The sequence below is a fragment of the Patagioenas fasciata genome, chromosome 26 (genome assembly GCF_037038585.1).
Source record: "Patagioenas fasciata isolate bPatFas1 chromosome 26, bPatFas1.hap1, whole genome shotgun sequence".
NCBI classification, from domain to species: domain Eukaryota; kingdom Metazoa; phylum Chordata; class Aves; order Columbiformes; family Columbidae; genus Patagioenas; species Patagioenas fasciata.
Genome location: NC_092545.1, coordinates 1,484,103 through 1,510,541, shown reverse-complemented (window position 1 = coordinate 1,510,541; position 26,439 = coordinate 1,484,103).

Here is a 26,439-nt window from a genome sequence, read left to right as displayed (position 1 = left end):
CTTCGGGCCCTGTCGGGTTTGCTCGGGCCCTGTCGGGCTCCATCGAGCCCTGTCAGGCTTCGTCGGGCACTTTCGGGTTTGCTCGGGCCCTGTCGGGCTCCGTCAGGCCCTGTCGGGTTTGCTCAGGCCCTATCGGGCTCTGTCGAGCCCTGTCGGGTTTGCTCGGGCTCTGTCAGGCTCCGTCGGGCCCTGTCGGGTTTGCTCGGGCCCTGTCGGGCTCCATCAAGCCCTGTCAGGCTTTGTCGAACCCTGTCGGGTTTGCTCGGGCCCTGTCGGGTTTGCTCAGGCCCTGTCGGGCTCTGTCGGGCCCTGTCTGGTTTCCTCGGGCCCTGTCGGGCTCCGTCGGACCCTGTCGGGTTTGCTCGGGTCCTGTCGGGTTTGCTCGGGCCCTGTCGGGTTTGCTGAAGCCCTGTCAGGCTTCGTCGGACCCTGTCGGGTTTGCTCGGGCCCTGTCGGGCTCCGTCGAACCCTGTCGGGTTTGCTCGTGCCCTGTCAGGCTCCATCGGACCCTATCAGGCTTTGGCGGGTCCTGTCGAGTTTGCTCAGGCCCTGTCGGGCCTTGTCAGCCCCTGTCGGGTTTGCTCGGGCCCTGTCGGGCTCCATCGGACCCTATCAGGCTTTGGCGGGTCCTGTCGGGTTTGCTCAGGCCCTGTCGGGCCTTGTCAGCCCCTGTCGGGTTTGCTCGCGCCCTGTCGGGCTCCGTCGGGCCCTGTCAGGTTCTCTCGGGCCCTGTCAGGTTTGCTCGGGCCCTGTCAGGCTCCGTCAGGCCCTGTCAGGTTTGCTCGGGCGCTGTCGGGTCTTGTCAGGCCCTGTCGGATTCGCTCGGGCCCTGTCGGGTTTACTCGGGCCCTGTCAGGCTCCGTCAGGCCCTGTCGGGTTTGCTCGTGCCCTGTCGGGCTCCGTCGGGCCCTGTCAGGTTTGCTCAGGCCCTGTCGGGATCCGTTGGGCCTTGTCGGGTTTGCTCGGGCCCTGTCAGGCTCCTTCGTGCCCTGTCAGGTTTGCTCGAGCCCTGTCGGGTTTGCTCGGGCCCTGTCAGGCTCCGTCGGGCCCTGTCGGGTTTGCTCGGGCCCTGTCGGGCTCCATCGAGCCCTGTCAGGCTTTGTCGAACCCTGTCGGGTTTGCTCGGGCCCTGTCGGGTTTGCTCGGGTCCTGTCGGGCTCTGTCGGGCCCTGTCGGGTTTGCTCGGGCCCTGTCAGGCTCCGTCGGGCCCTCTCGGATTTCCTCGGGCCCTCTCGGGTTCCGTCGGGCCCTGTCGGGTTTTGTCGGGCCCTGTCGGGTTTCTTCGGGCCCTGTCGGACTCTATCGAGCCCTGTCAGGCTCCGTCAGGCTCTTTCGGGTTTGCTCAGGCCCTGTTGGGCTCCGTCGGGCCCTGTCAGGCTTTGTCAGGTCCTGTCAGGTTTGCTCGGGCCCTGTCGGGCCTTGTCGGGCCCTGTTGGGTTTGCTCGGGCTCTGTTGGGCTCCAGCGTGCCCTGTCGGGTTTGCCCGGGCCCTGTCAGGCTCCATCAGGCCCTGTCGGGTTTGCTCGGGCCCTATCAGGCTCCGTGGGGCCCTGTCGGGTTTCCTCGGGCCCTGTCGGGCTCCATCGAGCCCTGTCAGGTTTGCTCGAGCCCTGTCGCGTTTGCTCGGGCCCTGTCGGGCTCCATCGGACCCTATCAGGCTTTGGCGGGTCCTGTCGGGTTTGCTCAGGCCCTGTCGGGCCTTGTCAGCCCCTGTCGGGTTTGCTCGCGCCCTGTCGGGCTCCGTCGGGCCCTGTCAGGTTCTCTCGGGCCCTTTCAGGTTTGCTCGGGCCCTGTCAGGCTCCGTCAGGCCCTATCGGGTTTGCTCGAGCCCTGTCGGGCTCCGTCAGGCCCTGTCAGGTTTGCTCGGGCCCTGTCGGGCCTTGTCAGGCTTTGTCGGGTTTGCTCGGGACCTGTCGGGTTTGCCTGCATCCTGTCGGGCTCCGTCGGGCCTTGTCAGATTCGCTAGGGCCCTGTCGGGTTTGCTCGGGCTCTGTCGGGCTCCGTCGGGCCCTGTCAGGTTTGCTCAGGCCCTGTCGGGATCCGTTGGGCCTTGTCGGGTTTGCTCGGGCCCTGTCGGGCTCCATCGAGCCCTGTCAGGTTTGCTCGGGCCCTGTCGGGTTTGCTCGGGCCCTGCAAGGCTCTGTCGAGCCCTGTCGGGTTTGCTCAGGCCCTGTCAGGCTCCGTCGGGCCCTGTCGGGTTTCCTCGGGCCCTGTCGGTCTCCATCGAGCCCTGTCAGGCTTTGTCGAACCCTGTCGGGTTTGCTCGGGCCCTGTCGGGTTTGCTCGGGTCCTGTCGGGCTCTGTCGGGCCCTTTCGGGTTTGCTCGGGCCCTGTCAGGCTCCGTCGGGCCCTGTCAGGTTTCCTCAGGCCCTGTCGGGCTCCATCGAGCCCTGTCAGGCTCCGTCGGGCTCTTTCGGGTTTGCTCAAGCCCTGTTGGGCTCCGTCGGGCCCTGTCAGGCTTTGTCAGGTCGTGTCAGGTTTGCTCGGGCCCTGTCGGGCCTTGTCGGGCCCTGTCGGGTTTGCTCGGGCTCTGTCGGGCTCCAGCGTGCCCTGTCGGGTTTGCTCGGGCCCTGTCGGGCTCCGTCAGGCCCTGTCGGGTTTGCTCGGGCCCTATCGGGCTCCCTGGGGCCCTGTCGCGTTTCCTCGGGCCCTGTCGGGCTCCATCGAGCCCTGTCAGGCTCCGTCGGGCCCTTTCGGGTTTGCTCGGGCCCTGTCGGGCTCTGTCGGGCTCTGTCGGGCCCTGTCGGATTTGCTCAGGCCCTGTCGGGTTTGTTCGAGCCCTGTCGGGCTCCATCGGGCCCTGTCGGGTTTGCTCGGGCCCTATCGGGCTCCGTCGGGCCCTGTCGGGTTTCCTCGGGCCCTGTCGGGCTCCATCGAGCCCTGTCAGGCTTCGTCGGGCCCTTTCAGGTTTTCTCGGGCCCTGTCGGGCTCCGTCAGGCCCTGTCGGGTTTGCTCGTGCCCTATCTGGCTCCCTCGGGCCCTGTCGGGTTTCCTTGGGCCCTGTCGGGCTCCATCGAGCCCTGTCAGGCTTTGTCGGGTCCTGTCGGGTTTGCTCAGGCCCTGTCGGGTCTTGTCTGGCCCTGTCGGGTTTGCTCGGGCCCTGTCGGGTTTGCCCACGTCCTGTCGGGCTCCGTCGGGCCCTGTCAGTTTCGCTCGGGCCCTGTCGGGTTTGCTCGGGCCCTGTCAGGCTACGTCAGGCTCTGTCGAGTTAGCTCGTGCCCTGTCGGGCTCCGTCGGGCCCTGTCGGGTTTGCTCGGGCCCTATCGGGCTCCGTCGGGCCCTGTCGGGTTTCCTCGGGCCCTGTCGGGCTCCATCGAGCCCTGTCAGGCTTCGTCGGGCCCTTTCAGGTTTTCTCGGGCCCTGTCGGGCTCCGTCAGGCCCTGTCGGGTTTGCTCGGGCCCTATCGGGCTCCGTCGGGCCCTGTCGGGTTTCCTTGGGCCCTGTCGGGCTCCATCGAGCCCTGTCAGGCTTTGTCGGGTCCTGTCGGGTTTGCTCAGGACCTGTCGGGTCTTGTCTGGCCCTGTCGGGTTTGCTCGGGCCCTGTCGGGTTTGCCCACGTCCTGTCGGGCTCCGTCGGGCCCTGTCAGGTTTGCTCAGGCCCTGTCGGTTTTCGTCGGGCCTTGTCGGGTTTGCTCGGGCCCTGTCGGGCTCCTTCGTGCACTGTCAGGTTTGCTCGGGCCCTGTCGGGTTTGCTCGGGCCCTGTAAGGCTCCGTCGAGCCCTGTCGGGTTTGCTCGGGCCCTGTCAGGCTCCGTCGGGCCCTGTCGGGTTTCCTCGGGCCCTGTCGGGCTCCATCGAGCCCTGTCAGGCTTTGTCGAACCCTGTCGGGTTTGCTCGGGCCCTGTCGGGTTTGCTCGGGCCCTGTCGGGCTCTGTCGGGCCCTGTCCGGTTTCCTCGGGCCCTGTCGGGCTCCCTCGGACCCTGTCGGGTTTGCTCGGGTCCTGTCGGGTTTCCTTGGGCCCTGTCGAGTTTGCTGAAGCCCTGTCAGGCTTCGTCGGACCCTGTCGGGTTTGCTCGGGCCCTGTCGGGCTCCGTCGAACCCTGTCGGGTTTGCTCGGGCCCTGTCAGGCTCTGTCGCGCCCTGTCGGGTTTCCTCGGGCCCTGTCAGGCTCCGTCAGGCCCTATCGGGTTTGCTCGAGCCCTGTCGGGCTCCGTCAGGCCCTGTCAGGTTTGCCCGGGCCCTGTCGGGCCTTGTCAGGCCCTGTCGGGTTTGCTCGGGACCTGTCGGGTTTGCCCGCGTCCTGTCGGGCTCCGTCAGGCCCTGTCAGATTCGCTCGGGCCCTGTCGGGTTTGCTCGGGCCCTGTCAGGCTCCGTCAGGCCCTGTCGGGTTTGCTCGTGCCCTGTCGGGCTCCGTCGGGCCCTGTCAGGTTTGCTCAGGCCCTGTCGGGTTTCGTTGGGCCCTGTCGGGTTTGCTCGGGCCCTGTCGGGCTCCTTCGTGCCCTGTCAGGTTTGCTCGGGCCCTGTCGGGTTTGCTCGGGCCCTGTAAGGCTCCGTCGAGCCCTGTCGGGTTTGCTCGGGCCCTGTCAGGCTCCGTCGGGCCCTGTCGGGTTTCCTCGGGCCCTGTCGGGCTCCATCGAGCCCTGTCAGGCTTTGTCGAACCCTGTCGGGTTTGCTCGGGCCCTGTCGGGTTTGCTCGGGTCCTGTCGGGCTCTGTCAAGCCCTGTCGGATTTCCTCGGGCCCTCTCGGGTTCTGTCGGGCCCTCTCGGGTTCCGTCGGGTCCTGTCGGGTTTGCTCGGGCCCTGTCGGGCTCCGTCGAACCCTGTCGGGTTTGCTCGGGCCCTGTCAGGCTCCATCGGACCCTATCAGGCTTTGGCGGGTCCTGTCGAGTTTGCTCAGGCCCTGTCGGGCCTTGTCAGCCCCTGTCGGGTTTGCTCGGGCCCTGTCGGGCTCCATCGGACCCTATCAGGCTTTGGCGGGTCCTGTCGGGTTTGCTCAGGCCCTGTCGGGCCTTGTCAGCCCCTGTCGGGTTTGCTCGCGCCCTGTCGGGCTCCGTCGGGCCCTGTCAGGTTCTCTCGGGCCCTGTCAGGTTTGCTCGGGCCCTGTCAGGCTCCGTCAGGCCCTGTCAGGTTTGCTCGGGCGCTGTCGGGTCTTGTCAGGCCCTGTCGGATTTGCTCGGGACCTGTCGGGTTTGCCCGCGTCCTGTCGGGCTCCGTCGCGCCCTGTCGGATTCGCTCGGGCCCTGTCGGGTTTACTCGGGCCCTGTCAGGCTCCGTCAGGCCCTGTCGGGTTTGCTCGTGCCCTGTCGGGCTCCGTCGGGCCCTGTCAGGTTTGCTCAGGCCCTGTCGGGATCCGTTGGGCCTTGTCGGGTTTGCTCGGGCCCTGTCGGGCTCCTTCGTGCCCTGTCAGGTTTGCTCGAGCCCTGTCGGGTTTGCTCGGGCCCTGTCAGGCTCCGTCGGGCCCTGTCGGCTTTGCTCGGGCCCTGTCGGGCTCCATCGAGCCCTGTCAGGCTTTGTCGAACCCTGTCGGGTTTGCTCGGGCCCTGTCGGGTTTGCTCGGGTCCTGTCGGGCTCTGTCGGGCCCTGTCGGGTTTGCTCGGGCCCTGTCAGGCTCCGTCGGGCCCTCTCGGATTTCCTCGGGCCCTCTCGGGTTCCGTCGGGCCCTGTCGGGTTTTGTCGGGCCCTGTCGGGTTTCTTCGGGCCCTGTCGGACTCTATCGAGCCCTGTCAGGCTCCGTCAGGCTCTTTCGGGTTTGCTCAGGCCCTGTTGGGCTCCGTCGGGCCCTGTCAGGCTTTGTCAGGTCCTGTCAGGTTTGCTCGGGCCCTGTCGGGCCTTGTCGGGCCCTGTTGGGTTTGCTCGGGCTCTGTTGGGCTCCAGCGTGCCCTGTCGGGTTTGCCCGGGCCCTGTCAGGCTCCATCAGGCCCTGTCGGGTTTGCTCGGGCCCTATCAGGCTCCGTGGGGCCCTGTCGGGTTTCCTCGGGCCCTGTCGGGCTCCATCGAGCCCTGTCAGGTTTGCTCGAGCCCTGTCGCGTTTGCTCGGGCCCTGTCGGGCTCCATCGGACCCTATCAGGCTTTGGCGGGTCCTGTCGGGTTTGCTCAGGCCCTGTCGGGCCTTGTCAGCCCCTGTCGGGTTTGCTCGCGCCCTGTCGGGCTCCGTCGGGCCCTGTCAGGTTCTCTCGGGCCCTTTCAGGTTTGCTCGGGCCCTGTCAGGCTCCGTCAGGCCCTATCGGGTTTGCTCGAGCCCTGTCGGGCTCCGTCAGGCCCTGTCAGGTTTGCTCGGGCCCTGTCGGGCCTTGTCAGGCTTTGTCGGGTTTGCTCGGGACCTGTCGGGTTTGCCTGCATCCTGTCGGGCTCCGTCGGGCCTTGTCAGATTCGCTAGGGCCCTGTCGGGTTTGCTCGGGCTCTGTCGGGCTCCGTCGGGCCCTGTCAGGTTTGCTCAGGCCCTGTCGGGATCCGTTGGGCCTTGTCGGGTTTGCTCGGGCCCTGTCGGGCTCCATCGAGCCCTGTCAGGTTTGCTCGGGCCCTGTCGGGTTTGCTCGGGCCCTGCAAGGCTCTGTCGAGCCCTGTCGGGTTTGCTCAGGCCCTGTCAGGCTCCGTCGGGCCCTGTCGGGTTTCCTCGGGCCCTGTCGGTCTCCATCGAGCCCTGTCAGGCTTTGTCGAACCCTGTCGGGTTTGCTCGGGCCCTGTCGGGTTTGCTCGGGTCCTGTCGGGCTCTGTCGGGCCCTTTCGGGTTTGCTCGGGCCCTGTCAGGCTCCGTCGGGCCCTGTCAGGTTTCCTCAGGCCCTGTCGGGCTCCATCGAGCCCTGTCAGGCTCCGTCGGGCTCTTTCGGGTTTGCTCAAGCCCTGTTGGGCTCCGTCGGGCCCTGTCAGGCTTTGTCAGGTCGTGTCAGGTTTGCTCGGGCCCTGTCGGGCCTTGTCGGGCCCTGTCGGGTTTGCTCGGGCTCTGTCGGGCTCCAGCGTGCCCTGTCGGGTTTGCTCGGGCCCTGTCGGGCTCCGTCAGGCCCTGTCGGGTTTGCTCGGGCCCTATCGGGCTCCCTGGGGCCCTGTCGCGTTTCCTCGGGCCCTGTCGGGCTCCATCGAGCCCTGTCAGGCTCCGTCGGGCCCTTTCGGGTTTGCTCGGGCCCTGTCGGGCTCTGTCGGGCTCTGTCGGGCCCTGTCGGATTTGCTCAGGCCCTGTCGGGTTTGTTCGAGCCCTGTCGGGCTCCATCGGGCCCTGTCGGGTTTGCTCGGGCCCTATCGGGCTCCGTCGGGCCCTGTCGGGTTTCCTCGGGCCCTGTCGGGCTCCATCGAGCCCTGTCAGGCTTCGTCGGGCCCTTTCAGGTTTTCTCGGGCCCTGTCGGGCTCCGTCAGGCCCTGTCGGGTTTGCTCGGGCCCTATCTGGCTCCCTCGGGCCCTGTCGGGTTTCCTTGGGCCCTGTCGGGCTCCATCGAGCCCTGTCAGGCTTTGTCGGGTCCTGTCGGGTTTGCTCAGGCCCTGTCGGGTCTTGTCTGGCCCTGTCGGGTTTGCTCGGGCCCTGTCGGGTTTGCCCACGTCCTGTCGGGCTCCGTCGGGCCCTGTCAGTTTCGCTCGGGCCCTGTCGGGTTTGCTCGGGCCCTGTCAGGCTACGTCAGGCTCTGTCGAGTTAGCTCGTGCCCTGTCGGGCTCCGTCGGGCCCTGTCGGGTTTGCTCGGGCCCTATCGGGCTCCGTCGGGCCCTGTCGGGTTTCCTCGGGCCCTGTCGGGCTCCATCGAGCCCTGTCAGGCTTCGTCGGGCCCTTTCAGGTTTTCTCGGGCCCTGTCGGGCTCCGTCAGGCCCTGTCGGGTTTGCTCGGGCCCTATCGGGCTCCGTCGGGCCCTGTCGGGTTTCCTTGGGCCCTGTCGGGCTCCATCGAGCCCTGTCAGGCTTTGTCGGGTCCTGTCGGGTTTGCTCAGGACCTGTCGGGTCTTGTCTGGCCCTGTCGGGTTTGCTCGGGCCCTGTCGGGTTTGCCCACGTCCTGTCGGGCTCCGTCGGGCCCTGTCAGGTTTGCTCAGGCCCTGTCGGTTTTCGTCGGGCCTTGTCGGGTTTGCTCGGGCCCTGTCGGGCTCCTTCGTGCACTGTCAGGTTTGCTCGGGCCCTGTCGGGTTTGCTCGGGCCCTGTAAGGCTCCGTCGAGCCCTGTCGGGTTTGCTCGGGCCCTGTCAGGCTCCGTCGGGCCCTGTCGGGTTTCCTCGGGCCCTGTCGGGCTCCATCGAGCCCTGTCAGGCTTTGTCGAACCCTGTCGGGTTTGCTCGGGCCCTGTCGGGTTTGCTCGGGCCCTGTCGGGCTCTGTCGGGCCCTGTCCGGTTTCCTCGGGCCCTGTCGGGCTCCCTCGGACCCTGTCGGGTTTGCTCGGGTCCTGTCGGGTTTCCTTGGGCCCTGTCGAGTTTGCTGAAGCCCTGTCAGGCTTCGTCGGACCCTGTCGGGTTTGCTCGGGCCCTGTCGGGCTCCGTCGAACCCTGTCGGGTTTGCTCGGGCCCTGTCAGGCTCTGTCGCGCCCTGTCGGGTTTCCTCGGGCCCTGTCAGGCTCCGTCAGGCCCTATCGGGTTTGCTCGAGCCCTGTCGGGCTCCGTCAGGCCCTGTCAGGTTTGCTCGGGCCCTGTCGGGCCTTGTCAGGCCCTGTCGGGTTTGCTCGGGACCTGTCGGGTTTGCCCGCGTCCTGTCGGGCTCCGTCAGGCCCTGTCAGATTCGCTCGGGCCCTGTCGGGTTTGCTCGGGCCCTGTCAGGCTCCGTCAGGCCCTGTCAGGTTTGCTCAGGCCCTGTCGGGTTTCGTTGGGCCCTGTCGGGTTTGCTCGGGCCCTGTCGGGCTCCTTCGTGCCCTGTCAGGTTTGCTCGGGCCCTGTCGGGTTTGCTCGGGCCCTGTAAGGCTCCGTCGAGCCCTGTCGGGTTTGCTCGGGCCCTGTCAGGCTCCGTCGGGCCCTGTCGGGTTTCCTCGGGCCCTGTCGGGCTCCATCGAGCCCTGTCAGGCTTTGTCGAACCCTGTCGGGTTTGCTCGGGCCCTGTCGGGTTTGCTCGGGTCCTGTCGGGCTCTGTCAAGCCCTGTCGGATTTCCTCGGGCCCTCTCGGGTTCTGTCGGGCCCTCTCGGGTTCCGTCGGGTCCTGTCGGGTTTCCTCGGGCCCTGTCGGACTCTATCGAGCACTGTCAGGCTCCGTCGGACTCTTTCGGGTTTGCTCAGGCCCTGTCGGGCTCCGTCGGGCCCTGTCAGGCTTTGTCAGGTCCTGTCAGGTTTGCTCGGGCCCTGTCGGGCCTTGTCGGGCCCTGTTGGGTTTGCTCGGGCTCTGTCGGGCTCCAGCGTGCCCTGTCGGGTTTGCCCGGGCCCTGTCAGGCTCCATCAGGCCCTGTCGGGTTTGCTCGGGCCGTATCGGGCTCCGTGGGGCCCTGTCGGGTTTCCTCGGGCCCTGTCGGGCTCCATCGAGCCCTGTCAGGCTCCGTCGGGTTCTTTCGGGTTTGCTCAAGCCCTGTTGGGCTCCGCCGGGCCCTGTCAGGCTTTGTCAGGTCGTGTCAGGTTTGCTCGGGCCCTGTCAAGCCTTGTCGGGCCCTGTCGGGTTTGCTTGGGCTCTGTCGGGCTCCAGCGTGCCCTGTCGGGTTTGCTCGGGCCCTGTCGGGCTCCGTCAGGCCCTGTCGGGTTTGATCGGGCCCTATCGGGCTCCGTGGGGCCCTGTCGGGTTTCCTCGGGCCCTGTCGGGCTCCATCGAGCCGTGTCAGTCTCCGTCGGGCCCTTTCGGGTTTGCTTGGGCCCTGTCGGGCTCCGTCGGGCCCTGTTGAATTTGCTCAGGCCCTGTCGGGTTTGTTCGAGCCCTGTCGGGCTCCATCGGGCCCTGTCGGGTTTGCTCGGGCCCTATCGGGCTCCGTCGAGCCCTGTCGGGTTTGCTCGGGCTCTGTCAGGCTCCGTCGGGCCCTGTCGGGCTTCCTCGGGCCCTGTCGGGCTCCATCAAGCCCTGTCAGGCTTTGTCGAACCCTGTTGGGTTTGCTCGGGCCCTGTCGGGTTTGCTCGGGCCCTGTCGGGATCTGTCGGGCCCTGTCTGGTTTCCTCGGGCCCTGTCGGGCTCCCTCGGACCCTGTCGGGTTTGCTCGGGTCCTGTCGGTTTTGCTCGGGCCCTGTCGGGTTTGCTGAAGCCCTGTCAGGCTTCGTCGGACCCTGTCGGGTTTGCTCGGGCCCTGTCGGGCTCCGTCGAACCCTGTCGGGTTTGCTCGGGCCCTGTCAGGCTCCGTCGGGCCCTGTCGGGTTTCCTCGGGCCCTGTCGGGCTCCATCGAGCCCTGTCAGGCTTTGTCGAACCCTGTCGGGTTTGCTCGGGCCCTGTCGGGTTTGCTCGGGCCCTGTCGGGCTCCGTCGGGCCCTGTCCGGTTTCCTTGGGCCCTGTCGGGCTCCCTCGGACCCTGTCGGGTTTGCTCGGGTCCTGTCGGGTTTCCTCGGGCCCTGTCGGGTTTGCTGAAGCCCTGTCAGGCTTCGTCGGACCCTGTTGGGTTTGCTCGGGCCCTGTCGGGCTCCCTCGAACCCTGTCGGGTTTGCTCGGGCCCTGTCAGGCTCTGTCGCGCCCTGTCGGGTTTCCTCGGGCCCTGTCTGGCTCCATCGAGCCCTGCCAGGTTTGCTCGGGCCCTGTCGGGTTTGCTCGCGCCCTGTCGGGCTCCGTCGGGCCCTGTCAGGTTCTCTTGGGCCCTGTCAGGTTTGCTCGGGCCCTGTCAGGCTCCGTCAGGCCCTATCGGGTTTGCTCGAGCCATGTCGGGCTCCGTCAGGCCCTGTCAGGTTTGCTCGGGCCCTGTCGGGCCTTGTCAGGCCCTGTCGGGTTTGCTCGGGACCTGTCGGGTTTGCCCGCGTCCTGTCGGGCTCCGTCGGGCCCTGTCAGATTCGCTCGGGCCCTGTCGGGTTTGCTCGGGCCCTGTCAGGCTCCGTCAGGCCCTGTCGGGTTTGCTCGTGCCCTGTCGGGATCCGTCGGGCCCTGTCAGGTTTGCTCAGGCCCTGTCGGGTTTCGTTGGGCCTTGTCGGGTTTGCTCGGGCCCTGTCGGGCTCCTTCGTGCCCTGTCAGGTTTGCTCGGGCCCTGTCGGGTTTGCTCGGGCCCTGTAAGGCTCCGTCGAGCCCTGTCGGGTTTGCTCGGGCCCTGTCAGGCTCCGTCAGGCCCTGTCGGATTTGCTAGTGCCCTGTCGGGCTCTGTTGGGCCCTGTCAGGTTTGCTCAGGCCCTGTCGGGCTCCTTCGTGCCCTGTCAGGTTTGCTCAGGCCCTGTCGGGTTTGCTCGGGCCCTGTCAGGCTCCGTCGGGCCCTGTCGGGTTTCCTCGGGCCCTGTCGGGTTTCCTCGGGCCCTGTCGGGCTCCATCGAGCCCTGTCAGGCTTTGTCGAACTTTGTCGGGTTTGCTCGGGCCCTGTCGGGTTTGCTCGGGCCCTGTCGGGCTCTGTCGGGCCCTGTCCGGTTTCCTCGGGCCCTGTCGGGCTCCCTCGGACCCTGTCGGGTTTGCTCGGGTCCTGTCGGGTTTCCTCGGGCCCTGTCGGGTTTGCTGAAGCCCTGTCAGGCTTCGTCGGACCCTGTCGGGTTTGCTCGGGCCCTGTCGGGCTCCCTCGAACCCTGTCGGGTTTGCTCGGGCCCTGTCAGGCTCTGTCGCGCCCTGTCGGGTTTCCTCGGGCCCTGTCTGGCTCCATCGAGCCCTGCCAGGTTTGCTCGGGCCCTGTCGGGTTTGCTCGCGCCCTGTCGGGCTCCGTCGGGCCCTGTCAGGTTCTCTTGGGCCCTGTCAGGTTTGCTCGGGCCCTGTCAGGCTCCGTCAGGCCCTATCGGGTTTGCTCGAGCCATGTCGGGCTCCGTCAGGCCCTGTCAGGTTTGCTCGGGCCCTGTCGGGCCTTGTCAGGCCCTGTCGGGTTTGCTCGGGACCTGTCGGGTTTGCCCGCGTCCTGTCGGGCTCCGTCGGGCCCTGTCAGATTCGCTCGGGCCCTGTCGGGTTTGCTCGGGCCCTGTCAGGCTCCGTCAGGCCCTGTCGGGTTTGCTCGTGCCCTGTCGGGATCCGTCGGGCCCTGTCAGGTTTGCTCAGGCCCTGTCGGGTTTCGTTGGGCCTTGTCGGGTTTGCTCGGGCCCTGTCGGGCTCCTTCGTGCCCTGTCAGGTTTGCTCGGGCCCTGTCGGGTTTGCTCGGGCCCCGTAAGGCTCCATCGAGCCCTGTCGGGTTTGCTCGGGCCCTGTCAGGCTCCGTCAGGCCCTGTCGGATTTGCTAGTGCCCTGTCGGGCTCTGTTGGGCCCTGTCAGGTTTGCTCAGGCCCTGTCGGGCTCCTTCGTGCCCTGTCAGGTTTGCTCAGGCCCTGTCGGGTTTGCTCGGGCCCTGTCAGGCTCCGTCGGGCCCTGTCGGGTTTCCTCGGGCCCTGTCGGGCTCCATCGAGCCCTGTCAGGCTTTGTCGAACCCTGTCGGGTTTGCTCGGGCCCTGTCGGGTTTGCTCGGGCCCTGTCGGGCTCTGTCGGGCCCTGTCCGGTTTCCTCGGGCCCTGTCGGGCTCCCTCGGACCCTGTCGGGTTTGCTCGGGTCCTGTCGCGTTTCCTCGGGCCCTGTCGGGTTTGCTGAAGCCCTGTCAGGCTTCGTCGGACCCTGTCGGGTTTGCTCGGGCCCTGTCGGGCTCCCTCGAACCCTGTCGGGTTTGCTCGGGCCCTGTCAGGCTCTGTCGCGCCCTTTCGGGTTTCCTCGGGCCCTGTCTGGCTCCATCGAGCCCTGCCAGGTTTGCTCGGGCCCTGTCGGGTTTGCTCGCGCCCTGTCGGGCTCCGTCGGGCCCTGTCAGGTTCTCTTGGGCCCTGTCAGGTTTGCTCGGGCCCTGTCAGGCTCCGTCAGGCCGTATCGGGTTTGCTCGAGCCATGTCGGGCTCCGTCAGGCCCTGTCAGGTTTGCTCGGGCCCTGTCGGGCCTTGTCAGGCCCTGTCGGGTTTGCTCGGGACCTGTCGGGTTTGCCCGCGTCCTGTCGGGCTCCGTCGGGCCCTGTCAGATTCGCTCGGGCCCTGTCGGGTTTGCTCGGGCCCTGTCAGGCTCCGTCAGGCCCTGTCGGGTTTGCTCGTGCCCTGTCGGGATCCGTCGGGCCCTGTCAGGTTTGCTCAGGCCCTGTCGGGTTTCGTTGGGCCTTGTCGGGTTTGCTCGGGCCCTGTCGGGCTCCTTCGTGCCCTGTCAGGTTTGCTCGGGCCCTGTCGGGTTTGCTCGGGCCCTGTAAGGCTCCGTCGAGCCCTGTCGGGTTTGCTCGGGCCCTGTCAGGCTCCGTCAGGCCCTGTCGGATTTGCTAGTGCCCTGTCGGGCTCTGTTGGGCCCTGTCAGGTTTGCTCAGGCCCTGTCGGGCTCCTTCGTGCCCTGTCAGGTTTGCTCAGGCCCTGTCGGGTTTGCTCGGGCCCTGTCAGGCTCCGTCGGGCCCTGTCGGGTTTCCTCGGGCCCTGTCGGGCTCCATCGAGCCCTGTCAGGCTTTGTCGAACCCTGTCGGGTTTGCTCGGGCCCTGTCGGGTTTGCTCGGGCCCTGTCGGGCTCTGTCGGGCCCTGTCCGGTTTCCTCGGGCCCTGTCGGGCTCCCTCGGACCCTGTCGGGTTTGCTCGGGTCCTGTCGGGTTTGCTCGGGCCCTGTCGGGTTTGCTGAAGCCCTGTCAGGCTTCGTCGGACCCTGTCGGGTTTGCTCGGGCCCTGTCGGGCTCCCTCGAACCCTGTCGGGTTTGCTCGGGCCCTGTCAGGCTCTGTCGCGCCCTGTCGGGTTTCCTCGGGCCCTGTCTGGCTCCATCGAGCCCTGTCAGGTTTGCTCGGGCCCTGTCGGGTTTGCTCGCGCCCTGTCGGGCTCCGTCGGGCCCTGTCAGGTTCTCTTGGGCCCTGTCAGGTTTGCTCGGGCCCTGTCAGGCTCCGTCAGGCCCTATCGGGTTTGCTCGAGCCATGTCGGGCTCCGTCAGGCCCTGTCAGGTTTGCTCGGGCCCTGTCGGGCCTTGTCAGGCCCTGTCGGGTTTGCTCGGGACCTGTCGGGTTTGCCCGCATCCTGTCGGGCTCCGTCGGGCCCTGTCAGATTCGCTCGGGCCCTGTCGGGTTTGCTCGGGCCCTGTCAGGCTCCGTCAGGCCCTGTCGGGTTTGCTCGTGCCCTGTCGGGATCCGTCGGGCCCTGTCAGGTTTGCTCAGGCCCTGTCGGGTTTCGTTGGGCCTTGTCGGGTTTGCTCGGGCCCTGTCGGGCTCCTTCGTGCCCTGTCAGGTTTGCTCGGGCCCTGTCGGGTTTGCTCGGGCCCTGTAAGGCTCCGTCGAGCCCTGTCGGGTTTGCTCGGGCCCTGTCAGGCTCCGTCAGGCCCTGTCGGATTTGCTAGTGCCCTGTCGGGCTCTGTTGGGCCCTGTCAGGTTTGCTCAGGCCCTGTCGGGCTCCTTCGTGCCCTGTCAGGTTTGCTCAGGCCCTGTCGGGTTTGCTCGGGCCCTGTCAGGCTCCGTCGAGCCCTGTCGGGTTTGCTCGGGCCCTGTCAGGCTCCGTCAGGCCCTGTTGGATTCCCTCGGGCCGTCTCGGGTTCCGTCGAGCCCTCTCGGGTTCCGTCGAGCCCTGTCGGGTTTGCTCGGGCCCTGTCAGGCTCCGTCGGGCCCTGTCGGGTTTCCTCGGGCCCTGTCGGGCTCCATCGAGCCCTGTCAGGCTTTGTCGAACCCTGTCGGGTTTGCTCGGGCCCTGTCGGGTTTGCTCGGGTCCTGTCGGGCTCTGTCAAGCCCTGTCGGATTTCCTCGGGCTCTCTCGGGTTCCGTCGGGCCCTCTCGGGTTCTGTCGGGCCCTGTCGGGTTTCCTCGGGCCCTGTCGGACTCTATCGAGCCCTGTCAGGCTCCGTCGGGCTCTTTCGGGTTTGCTCAGGCCCTGTCGGGCTCCGTTGGGCCCTGTTAGGCTTTGTCAGGTCCTGTCAGGTTTGCTCGGGCCCTGTCGGGCCTTGTCGGGCCCTGTTGGGTTTGCTCGGGCTCTGTCGGGCTCCAGCGTGCCCTGTCGGGTTTGCCCAGGCCCTGTCAGGCTCCATCAGGCCCTGTCGGGTTTGCTCGGGCCCTATCGGGCTCCGTGGGGCCCTGTCGGGTGTTCTCGGGCCCTGTCGGGCTCCATCGAGCCCTGTCAGGCTCCGTTGGGCTCTTTCGGGTTTGCTCAAGCCCTGTCGGGCTCCGTCGGGCCCTGTCAGGCTTTGTCAGGTCGTGTCAGGTTTGCTCGGGCCCTGTCGGGCCTTGTCAGGCCCTGTCGGGTTTGCTCGGGCTCTGTCGGGCTCCAGCATGCCCTGTCGGGTTTGCTCGGGCCCTGTCGGGCTCCGTCAGGCCCTGTCGGGTTTGCTCGGGCCCTGTCGGGCTCCGTGGGGCCCTGTCGGGCTCCGTGGGGCCCTGTCGGGTTTCCTCGGGCCCTGTCGGGCTCCATCGAGCCGTGTCAGGCTCCGTCGGGCCCTTTCGGGTTTGCTCGGGCCCTGTCGGGCTCCGTCGGGCCCTGTCGGATTTGCTCAGGCCCTGTCGGGTTTGTTCGAGCCCTGTCAGGCTCCATCGGGCCCTGTCGGGTTTGCTCGGGCCCTATCGGGCTCCGTCGGGCCCTGTCGGGTTTCCTCGGGCCCTGTCGGACTCCACTGAGCCCTGTCAGGCTCCGTCGGGCTCTTTCGGGTTTGCTCGGGCCCTGGCGGGCTCCGTCGGGCCCTGTCAGGCTTTGTCAGGACGTGTCAGGTTTGCTCGGGCCCTGTCGGGCCTTGTCGGGCCCTGTCGGGTTTGCTCGGGCTCTGTCGGTCTCCAGCGTGCCCTGTCGGGTTTGCTCGGGCCCTGTCAGGCTCCGTCAGGCCCTGTCGGGGTTGCTCGGGCCCTATCGGGCTCAATCAGGCCCTGTCGGGTTTCCTCGGGCCCTGTCGGGCTCCATCGAGCCCTGTCAGGCTCCGTCGGGCCCTTTCGGGTTTGCTCGGGCCCTGTCGGGCTCCGTCGGGCCCTGTCAGGCTTTGTCAGGTCCTGTCAGGTTTGCTCGGGCCCTGTCGGGCCTTGTCGGGCCCTGTTGGGATTGCTCGGGCTCTGTCGGGCTCCAGCGTGCCCTGTCGGGTTTGCCCGGGCCCTGTCAGGCTCCATCAGGCCCTGTCGGGTTTGCTCGGGCCGTATCGGGCTCCGTGGGGCCCTGTCGGGTTTCCTCGGGCCCTGTCGGGCTCCATCGAGCCCTGTCAGGCTCCGTCGGGCTCTTTCGGGTTTGCTCAAGCCCTGTTGGGCTCCGCCGGGCCCTGTCAGGCTTTGTCAGGTCGTGTCAGGTTTGCTCGGGCCCTGTCAAGCCTTGTCGGGCCCTGTCGGGTTTGCTTGGGCTCTGTCGGGCTCCAGCGTGCCCTGTCGGGTTTGCTCGGGCCCTGTCGGGCTCCGTCAGGCCCTGTCGGGTTTGCTCGGGCCCTATCGGGCTCCGTGGGGCCCTGTCGGGTTTCCTCGGGCCCTGTCGGGCTCCATCGAGCCGTGTCAGTCTCCGTCGGGCCCTTTCGGGTTTGCTTGGGCCCTGTCGGGCTCCGTCGGGCCCTGTTGAATTTGCTCAGGCCCTGTCGGGTTTGTTCGAGCCCTGTCGGGCTCCATCGGGCCCTGTCGGCTTTGCTCGGGCCCTATCGGTCTCCGTCGAGCCCTGTCGGGTTTGCTCGGGCTCTGTCAGTCTCCGTCGGGCCCTGTCGGGCTTCCTCGGGCCCTGTCGGGCTCCATCAAGCCCTGTCAGGCTTTGTCGAACCCTGTTGGGTTTGCTCGGGCCCTGTCGGGTTTGCTCGGGCCCTGTCGGGATCTGTCGGGCCCTGTCTGGTTTCCTCGGGCCCTGTCGGGCTCCCTCAGACCCTGTCGGGTTTGATCGGGTCCTGTCGGTTTTGCTCGGGCCCTGTCGGGTTTGCTGAAGCCCTGTCGGGTTTTCTGAAGCCCTGTCAGGCTTCGTCGGACCCTGTCGGGTTTGCTCGGGCCCTGTCGGGCTCCGTCGAACCCTGTCGGGTTTGCTCGGGCCCTGTCAGGCTCCGTCGAGCCCTGTCGGGTTTCCTCAAGCCCTGTCGGGCTCCATCGAGCCCTGTCAGGCTTTGTCGAACCCTGTCGGGTTTGCTCGGGCCCTGTCGGGTTTGCTCGGGCCCTGTCGGGCTCTGTCGGGCCCTGTCCGGTTTCCTCGGGCCCTGTCGGGCTCCCTCGGACCCTGTCGGGTTTGCTCGGGTCCTGTCGGGTTTCCTCGGGCCCTGTCGGGTTTGCTGAAGCCCTGTCAGGCTTCGTCGGACCCTGTCGGGTTTGCTCGGGCCCTGTCGGGCTCCCTCGAACCCTGTCGGGTTTGCTCGGGCCCTGTCAGGCTCTGTCGCGCCCTGTCGGGTTTCCTCGGGCCCTGTCTGGCTCCATCGAGCCCTGTCAGGTTTGCTCGGGCCCTGTCGGGTTTGCTCGCGCCCTGTCGGGCTCCGTCGGGCCCTGTCAGGTTCTCTTGGGCCCTGTCAGGTTTGCTCGGGCCCTGTCAGGCTCCGTCAGGCCCTATCGGGTTTGCTCGAGCCATGTCGGGCTCCGTCAGGCCCTGTCAGGTTTGCTCGGGCCCTGTCGGGCCTTGTCAGGCCCTGTCGGGTTTGCTCGGGACCTGTCGGGTTTGCCCGCGTCCTGTCGGGCTCCGTCGGGCCCTGTCAGATTCGCTCGGGCCCTGTCGGGTTTGCTCGGGCCCTGTCAGGCTCCGTCAGGCCCTGTCGGGTTTGCTCGTGCCCTGTCGGGATCCGTCGGGCCCTGTCAGGTTTGCTCAGGCCCTGTCGGGTTTCGTTGGGCCTTGTCGGGTTTGCTCGGGCCCTGTCGGGCTCCTTCGTGCCCTGTCAGGTTTGCTCGGGCCCTGTCGGGTTTGCTCGGGCCCTGTAAGGCTCCGTCGAGCCCTGTCGGGTTTGCTCGGGCCCTGTCAGGCTCCGTCAGGCCCTGTCGGATTTGCTAGTGCCCTGTCGGGCTCTGTTGGGCGCTGTCAGGTTTGCTCAGGCCCTGTCGGGCTCCTTCGTGCCCTGTCAGGTTTGCTCAGGCCCTGTCGGGTTTGCTCGGGCCCTGTCAGGCTCCGTCGAGCCCTGTCGGGTTTGCTCGGGCCCTGTCAGGCTCCGTCAGGCCCTGTTGGATTCCCTCGGGCCCTCTCGGGTTCTGTCGAGCCCTCTCGGGTTCCGTCGAGCCCTGTCGGGTTTGCTCGGGCCCTGTCAGGCTCCGTCGGGCCCTGTCGGGTTTCCTCGGGCCCTGTCGGGCTCCATCGAGCCCTGTCAGGCTTTGTCGAACCCTGTCGGGTTTGCTCGGGCCCTGTCGGGTTTGCTCGGGTCCTGTCGGGCTCTGTCAAGCTCTGTCGGATTTCCTCGGGCTCTCTCGGGTTCCGTCGGGCCCTCTCGGGTTCTGTCGGGCCCTGTCGGGTTTCTTCGGGCCCTGTCGGACTCTATCGAGCCCTGTCAGGCTCCGTCGGGCTCTTTCGGGTTTGCTCAGGCCCTGTCGGGCTCCGTTGGGCCCTGTTAGGCTTTGTCAGGTCCTGTCAGGTTTGCTCGGGCCCTGTCGGGCCTTGTCGGGCCCTGTTGGGTTTGCTCGGGCTCTGTCGGGCTCCAGCGTGCCCTGTCGGGTTTGCCCAGGCCCTGTCAGGCTCCATCAGGCCCTGTCGGGTTTGCTCGGGCCCTATCGGGCTCCGTGGGGCCCTGTCGGGTTTCCTCGGGCCCTGTCGGGCTCCATCGAGCCCTGTCAGGCTCCGTTGGGCTCTTTCGGGTTTGCTCAAGCCCTGTCGGGCTCCGTCGGGCCCTGTCAGGCTTTGTCAGGTCGTGTCAGGTTTGCTCGGGCCCTGTCGGGCCTTGTCAGGCCCTGTCAGGTTTGCTCGGGCTCTGTCGGGCTCCAGCGTGCCCTGTCGGGTTTGCTCGGGCCCTGTCGGGCTCCGTCAGGCCCTGTCGGGTTTGCTCGGGCCCTGTCGGGCTCCGTGGGGCCCTGTCGGGTTTCCTCGGGCCCTGTCGGGCTCCATCGAGCCGTGTCAGGCTCCGTCGGGCCCTTTCGGGTTTGCTCGGGCCCTGTCGGGCTCCGTCGGGCCCTGTCGGATTTGCTCAGGCCCTGTCGGGTTTGTTCGAGCCCTGTCAGGCTCCATCGGGCCCTGTCGGGTTTGCTCGGGCCCTATCGGGCTCCGTCGGGCCCTGTCGGGTTTCCTCGGGCCCTGTCGGGTTTGCTCGGGCCCTATCGGGCTCCGTCAGGCCCTGTCGGGTTTGCTCGGGCCCTGTCGGGCTCCGTGGGGCCCTGTCGGGTTTCCTCGGGCCCTGTCGGGCTCCATCGAGCCGTGTCAGGCTCCGTCGGGCCCTTTCGGGTTTGCTCGGGCCCTGTCGGGCTCCGTCGGGCCCTGTCGGATTTGCTCAGGCCCTGTCGGGTTTGTTCGAGCCCTGTCAGGCTCCATCGGGCCCTGTCGGGTTTGCTCGGGCCCTATCGGGCTCCGTCGGGCCCTGTCGGGTTTCCTCGGGCCCTGTCGGACTCCACTGAGCCCTGTCAGGCTCCGTCGGGCTCTTTCGGGTTTGCTCGGGCCCTGGCGGGCTCCGTCGGGCCCTGTCAGGCTTTGTCAGGACGTGTCAGGTTTGCTCGGGCCCTGTCGGGCCTTGTCGGGCCCTGTCGGGTTTTCTCGGGCTCTGTCGGGCTCCAGCGTGCCCTGTCGGGTTTGCCCGGGCCCTGTCAGGCTCCGTCAGGCCCTGTCGGGGTTGCTCGGGCCCTATCGGGCTCAATCAGGCCCTGTCGGGTTTCCTCGGGCCCTGTCGGGCTCCATCGAGCCCTGTCAGGCTCCGTCGGGCCCTTTCGGGTTTGCTCGGGCCCTGTCGGGCTCCGTCGGGCCCTGTCGGATTTCCTCGGGCCCTCTCGGGTTCCGTCGGGCCCTCTCGGGTTCCGTCGGGCCCTGTCGGGTTTCTTCGGGCCCTGTCGGACTCTATCGAGCCCTGTCAGGCTCCGTCAGGCTCTTTCGGGTTTGCTCAGGCCCTGTTGGGCTCCGTCGGGCCCTGTCAGGCTTTGTCAGGTCCTGTCAGGTTTGCTCGGGCCCTGTCGGGCCTTGTCGGGCCCTGTTGGGTTTGCTCGGGCTCTGTCAGGCTCCAGCGTGCCCTGTCGGGTTTGCCCGGGCCCTGTCAGGCTCCATCAGGCCCTGTCGGGTTTGCTCGGGCCCTGTCGGGCTCCGTGGGGCCCTATCGGGCTCCGTGGGGCCCTGTCAGGTTTCCTCGGGCCCTGTCGGGCTCCATCGAGCCCTGTCAGGTTTGCTCGAGCCCTGTCGGGTTTGCTCGGGCCCTGTCGGGCTCCGTCGGGCCCTGTCAGGTTCTCTCGGGCCCTTTCAGGTTTACTCGGGCCCTGTCAGGCTCCGTCAGGCCCTATCGGGTTTGCTGGAGCCCTGTCGGGCTCCGTCAGGCCCTGTCTGGTTTGCTCAAGCCCTGTCAGGCCTTGTCAGGCTTTGTCCGGTTTGCTCGGGACCTGTCGGGTTTGCCCGCATCCTGTCGGGCTCCGTCGGGCCCTGTCAGATTCGCTCGGGCCCTGTCGGGTTTGCTCGGGCTCTGTCGGGCTCCGTCGGGCCCTGTCAGGTTTGCTCAGGCCCTGTCGGGATCCGTTGGGCCTTGTCGGGTTTGCTCGGGCCCTGTCGGGCTCCTTCGTGCCCTGTCAGGTTTGCTCGGGCCCTGTCGGGTTTGCTCGGGCCCTGCAAGGCTCTGTCGAGCCCTGTCGGGTTTGCTCGGGCCCTGTCAGGCTCCGTCGGGCCCTGTCGGGTTTGCTCGGGCCCTGTCGGTCTCCATCGAGCCCTGTCAGGCTTTGTCGAACCCTGTCGGGTTTGCTCGGGCCCTGTCGGGTTTGCTTGGGTCCTGTCGGGCTCTGTCGGGCCCTTTCGGGCTTGCTCGGGCCCTGTCAGGCTCCATCGGGCCCTGTCGGGTTTCCTCAGGCCCTGTCGGGCTCCATCGAGCCCTGTCAGGCTCCGTCGGGCTCTTTCGGGTTTGCTCAAGCCCTGTCGGGCTCCGTCGGGCCCTGTCAGGCTTTGTCAGCTCGTGTCAGGTTTGCTCGGGCCCTGTCGGGCCTTGTCGGGCCCTGTCGGGTTTGCTCGGGCTCTGTCGGGCTCCATCGTGCCCTGTCGGGTTTGCTCGGGCCCTGTCGGGCTCCGTCAGGCCCTGTCGGGTTTGCTCGGGCCCTATCGGGCTCCCTGGGGCCCTGTCGGGTTTCCTCGGGCCCTCTCGGGCTCCATCGAGCCCTGTCAGGCTCCGTCGGGCTCTTTCGGGTTTGCTCGGGCCCTGTCGGGCTCTGTCGGGCTCTGTCGGGCCCTGTCGGATTTGCTCAGGCCCTGTCGGGTTTGTTCGAGCCCTGTCGGGCTCCATCGGGCCCTGTCGGGTTTGCTCGGGCCCTATCGGGCTCCCTCGGGCCCTGTCGGGTTTCCTCGGGCCCTGTCGGGCTCCATCGAGCCCTGTCAGGCTTCGTCGGGCCCTTTCAGGTTTGCTCGGGCCCTGTCGGGCTCCGTCAGGCCCTGTCGGGTTTGCTCAGGCCCTATCGGGCTCCGTCGGGCCCTGTCGGGTTTCCTTGGGCCCTGTCGGGCTCCATCGAGCCCTGTCAGGCTTTGTCGGGTCCTGTCGGGTTTGCTCAGGCCCTGTCGGGTCTTGTCTGGCCCTGTCGGGTTTGCTCGGGCCCTGTCGGGTTTGCCCACGTCCTGTCGGGCTCCTTCGGGCACTGTCAGTTTCGCTCGGGCCCTGTCGGGTTTGCTCGGGCCCTGTCAGGCTACGTCAGGCTCTGTCGAGTTAGCTCGTGCCCTGTCGGGCTCCGTCGGGCCCTGTCAGGTTCTCTTGGGCCCTGTCAGGTTTGCTCGGGCCCTGTCAGGCTCCGTCAGGCCCTATCGGGTTTGCTCGAGCCATGTCGGGCTCCGTCAGGCCCTGTCAGGTTTGCTCGGGCCCTGTCGGGCCTTGTCAGGCCCTGTCGGGTTTGCTCGGGACCTGTCGGGTTTGCCCGCGTCCTGTCGGGCTCCGTCGGGCCCTGTCAGATTCGCTCGGGCCCTGTCGGGTTTGCTCGGGCCCTGTCAGGCTCCGTCAGGCCCTGTCGGGTTTGCTCGTGCCCTGTCGGGATCCGTCGGGCCCTGTCAGGTTTGCTCAGGCCCTGTCGGGTTTCGTTGGGCCTTGTCGGGTTTGCTCGGGCCCTGTCGGGCTCCTTCGTGCCCTGTCAGGTTTGCTCGGGCCCTGTCGGGTTTGCTCGGGCCCTGTAAGGCTCCGTCGAGCCCTGTCGGGTTTGCTCGGGCCCTGTCAGGCTCCGTCAGGCCCTGTCGGATTTGCTAGTGCCCTGTCGGGCTCTGTTGGGCCCTGTCAGGTTTGCTCAGGCCCTGTCGGGCTCCTTCGTGCCCTGTCAGGTTTGCTCAGGCCCTGTCGGGTTTGCTCGGGCCCTGTCAGGCTCCGTCGAGCCCTGTCGGGTTTGCTCGGGCCCTGTCAGGCTCCGTCAGGCCCTGTTGGATTCCCTCGGGCCCTCTCGGGTTCCGTCGAGCCCTCTCGGGTTCCGTCGAGCCCTGTCGGGTTTGCTCGGGCCCTGTCAGGCTCCGTCGGGCCCTGTCGGGTTTCCTCGGGCCCTGTCGGGTTTCCTCGGGCCCTGTCGGGCTCCATCGAGCCCTGTCAGGCTTTGTCGAACCCTGTCGGGTTTGCTCGGGCCCTGTCGGGTTTGCTCGGGTCCTGTCGGGCTCTGTCAAGCCCTGTCGGATTTCCTCGGGCTCTCTCGGGTTCCGTCGGGCCCTCTCAGGTTCTGTCGGGCCCTGTCGGGTTTGCTCAGGCCCTGTCGGACTCTATCGAGCCCTGTCAGGCTCCGTCGGGCTCTTTCGGGTTTGCTCAGGCCCTGTCGGGCTCCGTTGGGCCCTGTTAGGCTTTGTCAGGTCCTGTCAGGTTTGCTCGGGCCCTGTCGGGCCTTGTCGGGCCCTGTTGGGTTTGCTCGGGCTCTGTCGGGCTCCAGCGTGCCCTGTCGGGTTTGCCCAGGCCCTGTCAGGCTCCATCAGGCCCTGTCGGGTTTGCTCGGGCCCTATCGGGCTCCGTGGGGCCCTGTCGGGTTTCCTCGGGCCCTGTCGGGCTCCATCGAGCCCTGTCAGGCTCCGTTGGGCTCTTTCGGGTTTGCTCAAGCCCTGTCGGGCTCCGTCGGGCCCTGTCAGGCTTTGTCAGCTCGTGTCAGGTTTGCTCGGGCCCTGTCGGGCCTTGTCAGGCCCTGTCGGGTTTGCTTGGGCTCTGTCGGGCTCCAGCGTGCCCTGTCGGGTTTGCTCGGGCCCTGTCGGGCTCCGTCAGGCCCTGTCGGGTTTGCTCGGGCCCTGTCGGGCTCCGTGGGGCCCTGTCGGGTTTCCTCGGGCCCTGTCGGGCTCCATCGAGCCGTGTCAGGCTCCGTCGGGCCCTTTCGGGTTTGCTCGGGCCCTGTCGGGCTCCGTCGGGCCCTGTCGGATTTGCTCAGGCCCTGTCGGGTTTGTTCGAGCCCTGTCAGGCTCCATCGGGCCCTGTCGGGTTTGCTCGGGCCCTATCGGGCTCCGTCGGGCCCTGTCGGGTTTCCTCGGGCCCTGTCGGACTCCACTGAGCCCTGTCAGGCTCCGTCGGGCTCTTTCGGGTTTGCTCGGGCCCTGGCGGGCTCCGTCGGGCCCTGTCAGGCTTTGTCAGGACGTGTCAGGTTTGCTCGGGCCCTGTCGGGCCTTGTCGGGCCCTGTCGGGTTTTCTCGGGCTCTGTCGGGCTCCAGCGTGCCCTGTCGGGTTTGCCCGGGCCCTGTCAGGCTCCGTCAGGCCCTGTCGGGGTTGCTCGGGCCCTATCGGGCTCAATCAGGCCCTGTCGGGTTTCCTCGGGCCCTGTCGGGCTCCATCGAGCCCTGTCAGGCTCCGTCGGGCCCTTTCGGGTTTGCTCGGGCCCTGTCGGGCTCCGTCGGGCCCTGTCGGATTTCCTCGGGCCCTCTCGGGTTCCGTCGGGCCCTCTCGGGTTCCGTCGGGCCCTGTCGGGTTTCTTCGGGCCCTGTCGGACTCTATCGAGCCCTGTCAGGCTCCGTCAGGCTCTTTCGGGTTTGCTCAGGCCCTGTTGGGCTCCGTCGGGCCCTGTCAGGCTTTGTCAGGTCCTGTCAGGTTTGCTCGGGCCCTGTCGGGCCTTGTCGGGCCCTGTTGGGTTTGCTCGGGCTCTGTCAGGCTCCAGCGTGCCCTGTCGGGTTTGCCCGGGCCCTGTCAGGCTCCATCAGGCCCTGTCGGGTTTGCTCGGGCCCTGTCGGGCTCCGTGGGGCCCTATCGGGCTCCGTGGGGCCCTGTCGGGTTTCCTCGGGCCCTGTCGGGCTCCATCGAGCCCTGTCAGGTTTGCTCGAGCCCTGTCGGGTTTGCTCGGGCCCTGTCGGGCTCCGTCGGGCCCTGTCAGGTTCTCTCGGGCCCTTTCAGGTTTACTCGGGCCCTGTCAGGCTCCGTCAGGCCCTATCGGGTTTGCTGGAGCCCTGTCGGGCTCCGTCAGGCCCTGTCTGGTTTGCTCGGGCCCTGTCAGGCCTTGTCAGGCTTTGTCCGGTTTGCTCGGGACCTGTCGGGTTTGCCCGCATCCTGTCGGGCTCCGTCGGGCCCTGTCAGATTCGCTCGGGCCCTGTCGGGTTTGCTCGGGCTCTGTCGGGCTCCGTCGGGCCCTGTCAGGTTTGCTCAGGCCCTGTCGGGATCCGTTGGGCCTTGTCGGGTTTGCTCGGGCCCTGTCGGGCTCCTTCGTGCCCTGTCAGGTTTGCTCGGGCCCTGTCGGGTTTGCTCGGGCCCTGCAAGGCTCTGTCGAGCCCTGTCGGGTTTGCTCGGGCCCTGTCAGGCTCCGTCGGGCCCTGTCGGGTTTCCTCGGGCCCTGTCGGTCTCCATCGAGCCCTGTCAGGCTTTGTCGAACCCTGTCGGGTTTGCTCGGGCCCTGTCGGGTTTGCTCGGGTCCTGTCGGGCTCTGTCGGGCCCTTTCGGGCTTGCTCGGGCCCTGTCAGGCTCCATCGGGCCCTGTCGGGTTTCCTCAGGCCCTGTCGGGCTCCATCGAGCCCTGTCAGGCTCCGTCGGGCTCTTTCGGGTTTGCTCAAGCCCTGTCGGGCTCCGTCGGGCCCTGTCAGGCTTTGTCAGCTCGTGTCAGGTTTGCTCGGGCCCTGTCGGGCCTTGTCGGGCCCTGTCGGGTTTGCTCGGGCTCTGTCGGGCTCCATCGTGCCCTGTCGGGTTTGCTCGGGCCCTGTCGGGCTCCGTCAGGCCCTGTCGGGTTTGCTCGGGCCCTATCGGGCTCCCTGGGGCCCTCTCGGGTTTCCTCGGGCCCTCTCGGGCTCCATCGAGCCCTGTCAGGCTCCGTCGGGCTCTTTCGGGTTTGCTCGGGCCCTGTCGGGCTCTGTCGGGCTCTGTCGGGCCCTGTCGGATTTGCTCAGGCCCTGTCGGATTTGTTCGAGCCCTGTCGGGCTCCATCGGGCCCTGTCGGGTTTGCTCGGGCCCTATCGGGCTCCCTCGGGCCCTGTCGGGTTTCCTCGGGCCCTGTCGGGCTCCATCGAGCCCTGTCAGGCTTCGTCGGGCCCTTTCAGGTTTGCTCGGGCCCTGTCGGGCTCCGTCAGGCCCTGTCGGGTTTGCTCGGGCCCTATCGGGCTCCGTCGGGCCCTGTCGGGTTTGCTCGGGCCCTGTCGGGCTCCGTGGGGCCCTGTCGGGTTTCCTCGGGCCCTGTCGGGCTCCATCGAGCCGTGTCAGGCTCCGTCGGGCCCTTTCGGGTTTGCTCGGGCCCTGTCGGGCTCCGTCGGGCCCTGTCGGATTTGCTCAGGCCCTGTCGGGTTTGTTCGAGCCCTGTCAGGCTCCATCGGGCCCTGTCGGGTTTGCTCGGGCCCTATCGGGCTCCGTCGGGCCCTGTCGGGTTTCCTCGGGCCCTGTCCGACTCCACTGAGCCCTGTCAGGCTCCGTCGGGCTCTTTCGGGTTTGCTCGGGCCCTGGCGGGCTCCGTCGGGCCCTGTCAGGCTTTGTCAGGACGTGTCAGGTTTGCTCGGGCCCTGTCGGGCCTTGTCGGGCCCTGTCGGGTTTTCTCGGGCTCTGTCGGGCTCCAGCGTGCCCTGTCGGGTTTGCCCGGGCCCTGTCAGGCTCCGTCAGGCCCTGTCGGGGTTGCTCGGGCCCTATCGGGCTCAATCAGGCCCTGTCGGGTTTCCTCGGGCCCTGTCGGGCTCCATCGAGCCCTGTCAGGCTCCGTCGGGCCCTTTCGGGTTTGCTCGGGCCCTGTCGGGCTCCGTCGGGCCCTGTCGGATTTCCTCAGGCCCTCTCGGGTTCCGTCGGGCCCTCTCGGGTTCCGTCGGGCCCTGTCGGGTTTCTTCGGGCCCTGTCGGACTCTATCGAGCCCTGTCAGGCTCCGTCAGGCTCTTTCGGGTTTGCTCAGGCCCTGTTGGGCTCCGTCGGGCCCTGTCAGGCTTTGTCAGGTCCTGTCAGGTTTGCTCGGGCCCTGTCGGGCCTTGTCGGGCCCTGTTGGGTTTGCTCGGGCTCTGTCAGGCTCCAGCGTGCCCTGTCGGGTTTGCCCGGGCCCTGTCAGGCTCCATCAGGGCCTGTCGGGTTTGCTCGGGCCCTGTCGGGCTCCGTGGGGCCCTATCGGGCTCCGTGGGGCCCTGTCAGGTTTCCTCGGGCCCTGTCGGGCTCCATCGAGCCCTGTCAGGTTTGCTCGAGCCCTGTCGGGTT